At 51.0% G+C, this 10,555-nt stretch overlaps 1 long non-coding RNA gene across 1 annotated transcript in view; it reads left to right on the forward strand.

The window, feature by feature from the left end:
• LOC132243961 (uncharacterized) overlaps nt 1-5,080 on the forward strand; it is a 36,263-nt gene extending 31,183 nt beyond the window's left edge. The window contains exon 2 of the long non-coding RNA XR_009455523.1: nt 2,415-5,080. This is a non-coding gene — a long non-coding RNA (uncharacterized LOC132243961). The remainder of the gene's footprint in view (nt 1-2,414) is intronic.
• Nucleotides 5,081-10,555: the final 5,475 nt, after the last annotated feature.

The following is a 10,555-nucleotide window of genomic DNA, read 5'->3' on the forward strand; positions in this document are numbered from 1 at the left end:
GTCGCCTCCCTGCCCTTGACTCAGGTGCACCGGGCCCTTCCCGGCTGCTGGCAACTGGCTGCACGTCACCCCCACCATGTTCAGACATCACCGCTCTCCCCACCTGCACAAAGTGGGAAGCACAAGTTGCCTCCACCCCATCCCCTGCTCCCTACCTCTCTTCTCCCCTCTTCCCAGGTGCCAGGATCACACCCGCATAGCAGGTGCACGGCATTTTGTGGTTTAAAGAAGAAATGCTGACCTGCCCTAACAGCAGCCCCACCCTCCCTCTGTGGGGCTCCTGGAGCTGCACTAGGTGTTGGCTCCACGCAGCTTTCCCCCGAGCACAGTATGGATCACTTTTTATTACCAGCAACGAGCAATAAAAGAACCCAAGGGGAGGAGCGCTCCAAAGGCTCTCTGCAAAGAGCTGTAACTACAGCTTACAGCACAAAACCTAATGGGCTCATTGCTACCTTGTGCTGCCAACAGGTGTTTGTCGCATCCGTGCCCACATTGCAGTCCTAGACGGGCATCTCCTCTGAGGGGGGGCTTTCTTTTTAATGGGGGAGTGTGTGTGTGCCCACAACATGCACGTGTGTGTGTCTACACTGCCTCTCTCTGCTCTCCAGCTGGATCCTCAGTCCAGATACTAGGGAAGTACAAGAATTTGGTCCAAGGACCTGACTGGGCTTCCCTCGTGTGTTAACAAGAGGGAAGATTGCAGCCGACGCCAAGGGATGAGCAATCCGCGGCGGCACCTTGCCTCCTTGGGATGATGCAGCGTGAATCCACTCGGCTCCATCAGGGCTTTCAACCTGCCGCCGGCTTCAGCGCACCACGGTGTCATTTTAATGACCCTCCACGTGAGCACGAAGGAGTGAAACGTCTAATCCTGTTGAGTGTGCGAGGGTGTGACTCACTCCCTTCGTGCTGGGAATTACCTCCTTTTTGGCAGCTGCGCTGCACGGCAATTAGTGCAGGCTTCAGAGCCCCAGGTTCGTATCTGCCGAGCGACAATGATAAATCAAGCCTGGCTGCAGGTAATATCGACCATAACATGTGCGTGCCATAATATTATTCTAGTTGCCAAGCAACTAACAGGAGGTTCAGCGAGAGATAAAAGGTTCTGAAGAAAGGCACACACTCCGTCCTCTTCACAAGAGCCTCCCTTCGCGCCGGCTTTATCTGATCTTGCCCAATGGTTAGCTGAGAGGAGCCGCTTTATGCGAACAAAGGAAAAAGAGTAATAAGTGATTTATAATAAACTGGGGCTGGGCTCACAGCCCCAGGGAGTCACTGGGAATCTTTCCATTGACTTCCTTGGGTTTCCAAGCGGGCCACTGGTGGGGAGATGCTACACAGTGAGCACGCTACCTATAGACAGGGAGCCGGGACCGACTTGAACACGTGTCCAGCAGCCACAAAATGTAGGGCCATAGGCTCAGGGTCTCCGGGCTGTATAATATGCAGGCACAGACACGAGCATGAGGGAGAAAATACCCAGGTGTGCACCCAGGTCCCTGCTTTATGTGTATAGCTCTGCCTTCTGCATGTGAAATCCTGTATTTGTCTGAACACCAGAAGATGCAAAATGGGCAACTCATTTTGGTCATCTGGCCCCAAATGGCCTTCAACTGGTGACAGCGGCATCCGAACCAGAGAGCCAGCTTTGCAGGTCTCGAGTCAACGTGGCAGCAAGAAGGCTGCCCATGCCCCCCCCCCCCCCCTCCCATTTGCAATGCACAATCGCACGGCGAACAGGAATTTCAGGGTACCCCCGATCCCCGAGGAATGGGTAGGATCCATAGCTAATTCTGCTTGGTTGTTGGAATAAGCAGCGGGCCACACAGTTAAAGCTGCCCTTCCATTTTGCTCCCAGTAATAGACTACCCTGAATATACCTCTCTACTGCAGGCCGATTGCAGCATAGGCTAGAGATACCCAAGGTACCTTGGCCATTAGCCAAGGCATGCAGAGCCTACTGGCAAGCACTAACCAATAGATCTAGTTTTCTGGCCACACGTGGACTCTTCTGGTAGTTGAGTAAGTGTGTTTGAAGCCAGCTCAGGTACCTCTGTGCTGGGCTGCAGGCTTCAGGCTGGGCTTAGCCACAGAAACTGGTGTATACAACCCTGGGTCCCCAACAAATCTGTCTGTTCCCACTCCTAGCGCTGCAGTTTGCACCTCCCATTACTAGCAGGTGAGACACTGAGAGCCAAAGCTTGGAAGGCGCCTTTAAAAACACATGCACAAATCCAGATAAGGAAGGACTAGCTTCGGGTAAGTATTTTCAGGGGCAGACTCATGTGTCCCGAAGTGCTTGTTCCCTGGGCACCCTACAGAACGGGACGTGGGGCTTCAGCAATGGACAGAGACCTCTTGGGCAGGCATACAGGATAACAGGTCCTTTTTCCCTTCTGGACACTCTCCAGGTTGAAGGACGGACTCTGCTGAGAGCCATTCGCTGGAAGACATCAGGAGATCAGCACTGGCGTCATCAAAAATGATGCCTATTTCCTTTTTCTAGCAACCAATGCCTCACACCATAATGATCCGCTTCAAGAGATGGCTCAACCTTACCTCCATGTTCACAAAACCTGTGAAACCAACACATTAAAAACTAGAATGAAAGCAGGGAAGAAATCGCAGGCTCGGATCTCAGTATGAATGCCACAGCACAGATCCTGGCACCCGCTTCTTCTACGGAAAGCACAGAACGTGGCAACGGCAGGCCCAGGCAGGAGCTCCAGGTGCGCTGGTAAATGTTGGGACGTTACTGCGGATGTCATTCCTGTTTCTGATCGCCGCGTGTTTCCATCAGACCCGAATCCCAGGCTCAGACCTGTTGTTCCTACCATCTGGCCAACCAGTGCATGCACATTTGAGCCCCCGGGAAGTTTACCTCCTCAGTCCACTTTGCCTCCGTGATGCTTGCTGCTGTTTGCCCCGTGGGGTAGTTCACTCCCATGGGACTGGTTCTTTTCCCTGACTGAACTACTGAAATTCAGAGCAGACGATGGAGGACTGGCTTCAGCTCTGGCTTCGGCTCCAAGTGTCCAGGAAGAGAGTCGATTGTGCTGACTGTCCATGCTGCTGTGCATCTGTGCCTGGCTGTCACTCAGGCACGGGCTAGCCCTGAGCAGCAGGAATCCAGCTCTCCTCCGAAGACACCCACTATTTCTGCGTGGGACTCCCCCATTCTCTTCTCCCACCTGCTCCCCTGCACGCTCTGCCCAGGCTTGCGCTGCAGCTGTAGGGGTGTCGGCAGCATGGGTGTGCACACCCTTGCCTGGGCTGGTCCAGGTGCCAGTAGCAGGGTCACCACAGCAGCACAGCCTTCTTCACCGTGGGCTCTACAAGCTCACCTGGGGCCCTACATACAAACCAGCACAGGCAGCCTGCGTGGAGGTCCCTGCTGCTGCAGCTTCACAGCTCTGGTACATGCATGGGACTGTAATCAGCTCGGGTGTGCAAGGCCACTGTGCAATGACACCTGCAACTTCAGTTTAGCCAGAGCTCAAACTCCCGAGGAGGGTTTACAGAAAAGCTCCCTTCTGCTGTAACAAATGAGGAAGTCCTTAGTAGAGGAAGTACACTAAGGCATGAAAACCAACAGGGATTTTGGAGGAGGATGGTAACAGGGAACCCAGCACAGGGTCACCAGGGACTGGGCTCTTTTGCCTGCAGCATTTGTGGTGTCTCTTGAGCCATAGGAGATCCCCCATTGGCAGATACTCATTTATATGGAGCTGGTGAGCCTGGGATGATGATCATATGAGGAGTCTGGTATGCAAGGTTTCTGAATTAGTTAAGCCCTGAGATGGGGCCACAGGGCTGGCAACGCTGGAGGAGCAGTTTCACAGCAGAGAACAGGAGAGGGGAGGTGGGGACAGAAGGGTCTCTTCTCTGGGCCAGCACACAGGGGAGGGCCGTGAGCTCACGGGAAGAGCACCCAAGCAAGGCTGTGCCCATTGCCCCACACAGGCTGCAGCAGCAAGGCTGGCTGAAGGCATAAGCCGGGGTAACTATGTTGAATCCCCACCCGTGGCCTATTTCCCTCCATCTCTAGCACCCATGGGATCCAAATGCTCAGGCTTTCCCCGAGCGCAGCATGCCTCACCCCAGTGAAACACCTCTTTGCATTCCTCACGCGGCTCTACAGGACCCGTTGGAGACCCAACCCACTTACACAACACGCTGAGCCAGCAGGCAACTGGGGGTCTCCACAGACCCCACTCGCTCATGCCAGTGATGCAGGGAGTGATGCCAGCACACAGCTTTGCAGCGTGGACTGTAACGTCCCATGGCCACTCCCCCAGCACCCTGCAGCATGCACCCACAGGAGCATGTAAAATCCAAGCGTGCGTTACCCCTTATCCCGTGCTTGGTGCTGGCGTGGTATCTGGTCTTGTCCAAAGGAGCAGTTTAAGCCCAGGCAGATAACAGTGTGCAGCGTGTGGCTGGGAGAGGATCTCTTACACTGAACTTTTGGACTCCTTACAGTATGAAACGATATATTATCCCCGCTCTGGCTCCGTACAATGTCTGTGAAAGATGCAGCCAGGAATACTCAAGTTCGCCCACTGGGGAAACATTGTGTTACGTGAAGACTGGAGCTTTCTCCCCTTATCTGCAGCCCAGTTGATGAAGGGGCTGGCGTCAGTCTAGCAATCCTGATGGCTTCCATTTAGCACCAGCAAGGGCTGCCTATCAGCAGAGTGCTGGGGCAGATAGCAGACGGGACTATCTAATCACATACCTTTTGCATTAGTGCTGCCATATATTCCTTCCACTTACAATCCGGAGACTGGACTGCACTGAATTTTCACAGGAATGAACTGTCAACAACCCCGTCCTTCCCAAGGCCTAAAAATGGGACGTGCAGTGGGGGGCTTTATCGCACAGGCCAGTAGGTTTCTTTTCTTAGACTTCCAGGCAATGGCCAGGCCAGACTTGGAGCCCCCATGCACGAGACATCAAGGAGACCTTTCCGAGATAACAGCAGTTCACTTGGCTCTCTCGAGAATGCCTCGTGGCTGTTCCTTTTCAAAGCTGAAGTAAAGAAACTAGTTCAATTAAAGCATATCAAGAAATTTTGTTTCCTGGTTTGTTTACCTTTTATCAGTGCTCTTAATGTGCTTTCCTGCTTCTCCAGGAGGGGTGGGAGTATCGTGCTTTATAAAAAAGAAGAAAAAGGGGTAGGGGAGGGAGTCTTTTTTTTTAAGTATCAAATTAGTTAATAACCGGACCACAGCGAACAACTGGCTAGCAGCTTTTTGCTAGCAGCACTCTTTGCTTTCCTTGCATTGCATTTTGGCTGTATGATTAACTCTCTGTTCATCTTCGTCCCATACAATAATAGGGTCTTGTTTAAATGCACGCGATGGCCACATACAGCCTTCCAGACAGCATTGTGATATCCAGGGCAGCAGTGGGGGACCTGATCCGGAAGGGCTTTCATTTATTCAGGCAAGAACATACCCTGAATAAAAAGGACACAAGCAAGTCCTTACTCTAAGACATGTTTCATACAACAGCATCTCAAAGCAGTGGTTCTCAACCTTTTGAGACTCAAGACACCCTTGTTAGATTCAAGGCACTCCTTGTTAGACTTGAAGCACCCTTTGGAAAATGCCAGCTCTTAGTTTTCACTCATTTTTTGACTACAGAAAAAGAATAGGACAAGCTTTCTGTTGCAAGGAACTCAGAAAGATCACAGCAGGGCAGAAAAGTTTTAGCACTGGATTCCTATTTGAAATCTCTGGATTGATCTTGTCAATCCTGTTTGCACACCTAACAGGGCTAGCATTGCGTGGCACTCCACATCACCCTTGAAAGGCTCTCAAGGCCTCTTACCAAGTCAGGCCACAATCATTTCAAATCTGCCATTGGAGCTTGGAGCACACGTGGGGTGGACTGCATTGATTTCAGGCATTGTTGCAGGGCTGGCGGGAGGAGGAGAGTGTATCTCCAAAGATGCCCAGGACTGCACTCAGTCACCCAGGTCTTTTCATCTCCAACGGTCCCAAATCTGAGCTCAGTTGGCACGAGCGTGTCACATTTTGGATGCTGCAGTGGGCCAACCTCCTACCCGCCCTGAGATCTGTAGTCCCTGTTGCAAGCGCCAGACAAGACGTGCAGCCTTCTGTAACTATAAAAACCTCTTGCGAATGGGATTTTCTAAATACCCCATGGAAGCCAAGTGCCCAGCTCCGAATTCAAGGGAATTTGGGCATCTAACTTCATTGAGCTGTTGACAAAACCAGACTGGAACTTGCAGAGCTCAAGAGACCAGGTCCGGCCTGGGGGCTCATGGATCTCCTCTTCCTCGACAGCAGCTACTGCTCCCCCAGGACCCGTCTATACCTGCACCCGTGCTGGACACCCGGCATTTTGACCCTTCTCCTTCCTGCTCTGAGAAGAGCCCAGAGGAAAGGGAGAAAACCAACAGGGCTCTGGGGGAAGCCCCACTTGGAAAGAGGTTTGGTTTAGACAAACTCAGGGCAAATGCTCAGCAAGCTCTCTTCTATTATGATAGCTTTTTTCTGTTCATTCATTCATTCATTCATAGGTGAGTCCAAGCCAAGCACTAAATCCACACACCCATCCGCTAAGAGCTATCAAACATCTGGGTCTGGGTTTTGTAACTCAGGTTTTCTTCTATGTTTCAGCCCAAATGACTTGTACAACGTTTGTACAAGTGTACAACACTTAACGTTGTACAACCACCTGGGAGGTCAAGTGCCCCTAGTACCAGGGGCAAATGTGGTGGCACAATCCATCCATCTCTGTACCTGGGAGGACAAGCCATGTTATATTTGTGCTCTGTCTCCCTGGGAAAAGTATTTTGCCTAATATGTCTCAATGGAGGCCTGGCTCCAGGATAAAGCCGTCCTGTCTCGTCCTCTCCAACCCCCATTCCAGTGTGAAATCCTTTCATTTCCATTGTAATATACTGTAATAAAATATAGGGGGCTAGAGTTAGCTTTCCTGGAACCAGGAAAAAGAAAGCAGCAGTATAAACACAACCCCCAACCTCAAGCCTCCAACAACCCAGCACAACACTCATCTTTGCCCAATTTCAGGCTGAACCAGCCTGGGCTCCTCTACAGCCTGGCTGAGATCCTGGATGCCTTGCAGTCCAAGAGCATTTTGCTCATCATCTGCAAAGGTTTCAGCCCAAACCTCCAGCTGTGCTACAACCTGAAGTGCAGAGAGGCTCTTTCTGTGGATGTGTCATAGGTTTACTAGCTTAGCATCTCACACCGGAGTAAGGTTTCAGTTGGGGGTCCCCTCTGTCTACTCAGGAGACATCCACACTGTCCCCACCTCTCCCCAACCCCTGGGGACGGACGCTCTCAAACACTCTCTGCCCCTTGCTCACACTCACATGCACCAAACCAGTGACCTCGCCCCATGAGCACCCTCAAGCCTGCCAGAGACTGACACGAACCCAAGCAGGCTCACACGTGACCCAAGAAGGGATTCATCCACACCTGCCAAAAGCCTTAGCTGTACTAGCACTCTAAGTTAGCCGTGGTTTCTATTAAAACCTAGATACAGTCAAAGCAAAATATGGATGTTAGCCAATCCCTTCAATCCAAATACATAAAACTGGGGGGTGAGGGAAGGGGGGGAAGGGGGTATTTGAAGTATGGGCCCCGACTGTGCAGCCCAGGCCCACACGTGATCCCGTCACAGGATGGGAGAGCTGGAAGCCCCGTGGTCCCAGGGGAGGCTGAAACGGTTCTCGGCACACCTTGCCGTGAGCTTCATGACTGGTTCTAGCAGCTTCAATTCCAGGGTCCCAATGTAACACGGGATTTTGAGGTGCAGCCACATCTGCCATCTTCCCTGCCTGTATGTGTCTCCACGCGTGCACACGCGCACTCACAAGGGAGAGTTCATTACACAAATGGGACTTCCATCGCCATTACCTTAAACCCGGTGTGAGCACAGACACCACTGCAAGGCACCTCCCAACCCAGGAGGTTTTGCACTAGCATAGAAAATTCCCCTCTGGTGTTTTCTGCCCGTTTGATTTAGGAATCCAGATACAAAGGGGCTTTCTTCCTCCAGCTGCATAGCTAGTTACCTTCCTCCAAAACAGGGCTCTTCAGCTGGAAATGCCTTTTTTGTCCTTTGTCTTTGGATACAGATGATGAAAGCAGCTCTGCAGCATGTCCCCTGCCTTTGCTGCAGTGCTGTTGTAGCCATTGCTGCCATCTCATTTATGGGACACAAGCTTGATCCTACCCCTGGCCAGACAATAAAATCCATAGGGAAAACACCCCTGCCCCATCTAACACCATCCTGTGGGCAACTGCTTAGGTTGAATCAATGTGTTTTTATCATTGAAATGCTAGAGTGAAGGCCTGGCCCCCTTGAACTCAATGGGAGTTTTGCCAGGATGTCATTGCAAAGTCGGTGGGGCTAGGACTTCACCCCTACCTGCCCTCTCTTAAACCTGTAAGATTTTTATCTCTGCCCACTGCTATCAAAATAAGTTGTTTTCTGTCATGGAGCAAATATGGGCAAACTTGCCTGGATCACAAGGTCTTTGAGGGATGACTGTCATAGGAGCTGGGCAGTAATACAGCTACTGAGTCAAGATATGTGGAGAGATTTGGTTTTATTCTCACAGCTGCCTCTTGCAAAACCTCAGAGCTTGTCCTGAAGGTAAAGAGCCCCAGTGCATCACAAGCACCATTGAACAGGAAACTGTGTGCACATCTGCTCACCAGAGGAAATCTTCAACAGGGTTGAGCCCAGTCTCTCGTACTCGGCCTGCCTTCTGCCCAGCCATGCTTTCTGGGCACATCATCTTCTTGCGGGTATCGTTTCCATAGACAAAGCAAATCTGGTCTTCTGCTACTGCAAACATTTGGGCACACTGAACTCAACTGTGCCAGCTCCCTCCATTTTACCCAGGTACTAGATATTATCTGAAAAGCTCTCATCCCTAGAGAGCCATGAGCATCTCAGAATCATTTTTTTCTAAGAAGCAATTTTCTAGCCCTCCTGGTTGCGGAGAAAAGCTTAAAAGCACGAACCCCAAAAAGCCAGAGATCAAAGAAAAAGAAACCAACAAGAAATGCAAAACCTGCCAACGCATCTCCACCGGTCCCGCGATAACGACACCCCACAACAGCACCATCACCGTTCCGGCACCTTACACCTCCACCCCCAGAAACGCAGCACATCTCATCCAATGCACCAAATGCCCTGATGGAAAACATGCAGGAGAAACCAAACAACGACTGCGCACCAGAATGAACGCACACCGAAAATCCATCGAAGACAAAAATACCCAACGACCCGTGGGTGCACACTTCTCACAAGACAATCACTCCCTCTCCGATCTCTCTGTTCTAATCCTCAAAGGGAATTACAAAATACCTTTCAGAGACGAGCTATGAACTTCACTTCATCAATCTGGATACAAAAAATCATGGACTCAATACAGACATTGCATTTATGACACATTACAACCTGCCTGACATCTGATTGACCACGTACCTGCCAGACCCGACCTCTTCCTCTCCCCACTTTTCTGCCCTTTGCCTTCCTAATTTCCAGCGATTTCCTTTTTCAGACAGCCTCTTTTCTACCTGGAATTACTAGTACAGTAGAGACTCCCTTGCTCGCCTTTGGCTTGCCCCCCTCCTTTTTCTCTCCCTCCCTTCCCTGCTTTCCCTTTTATTTTCCTAATTTCCACCTATGTACTTTCTCACTGACATCCTGCCACACTTTTAGCTTGTCTCATTCCTTGGAGTCTCAGACAGCAGAGACTCCCAATGCCTGAAGATGGGTGACTGCGCCCAAAAGCTTGCTAAAAACTTTTTTCCAACTCCTCAGCTGGTCTACTAAAAGGTATCACATCTACCCAAAGAACCTTGCCTTTCTCTAACCTTGTGATTTTTCAGGCCATTTTCCAGGGATGCTGGGAACTGGCTCTTCCTTCTGCAGCACTTGCTTCGGGAAAGGCCGAAAGCAGGACGTTCGAGGACCTGGACACAGCAAACAGCCTCCCCCATGCCCTACACTCTGCTTGGGAAAATGTGGTTCATTAAGGCAGCTCTTGTGCGTGGCCACAACTTCGGAGCCGCATTAAGCAGCTCCCCATGGTCCCCAGACGTCCCCATTTCCAGGCTGTTTTTCAGCGCACTACAAAAACCAAAGCTGCATTGTACATGGCTTGGCTGCCTCGGCCAAGGTAAACAAGCCAGGAGATGCCGTCTTTCCAGGCATTCACAGGCACATGAATGCGAGTATGAGGGGCCATTAAATCAGGACCAAGCTGCTGCAAGATAATGAAGAAGGCAAGCGGCAGCCAGCAGCGTAAACCCAGTGCCTAATGCACTCCCAATCAACTGCTTCTTTTCATCTGAAACCTCTGGTAATTAATAGATATGTGATAAGACAAAGTCATAATTCCAGGAAGGAGAACAATTCACTTTTATGGGGAATACTGTTTTCCCTGGAGTGGCGTGTTGGCAAAAACACGCGGCTGATGCTCGAGTGAAGGAAAGGAGCAGAGATTCCCACTAGATAAATGCTCTTCCTCAGCGGC

The sequence above is a fragment of the Alligator mississippiensis genome, chromosome 11, assembly GCF_030867095.1.
Source record: "Alligator mississippiensis isolate rAllMis1 chromosome 11, rAllMis1, whole genome shotgun sequence".
NCBI classification, from domain to species: Eukaryota; Metazoa; Chordata; order Crocodylia; family Alligatoridae; genus Alligator; species Alligator mississippiensis.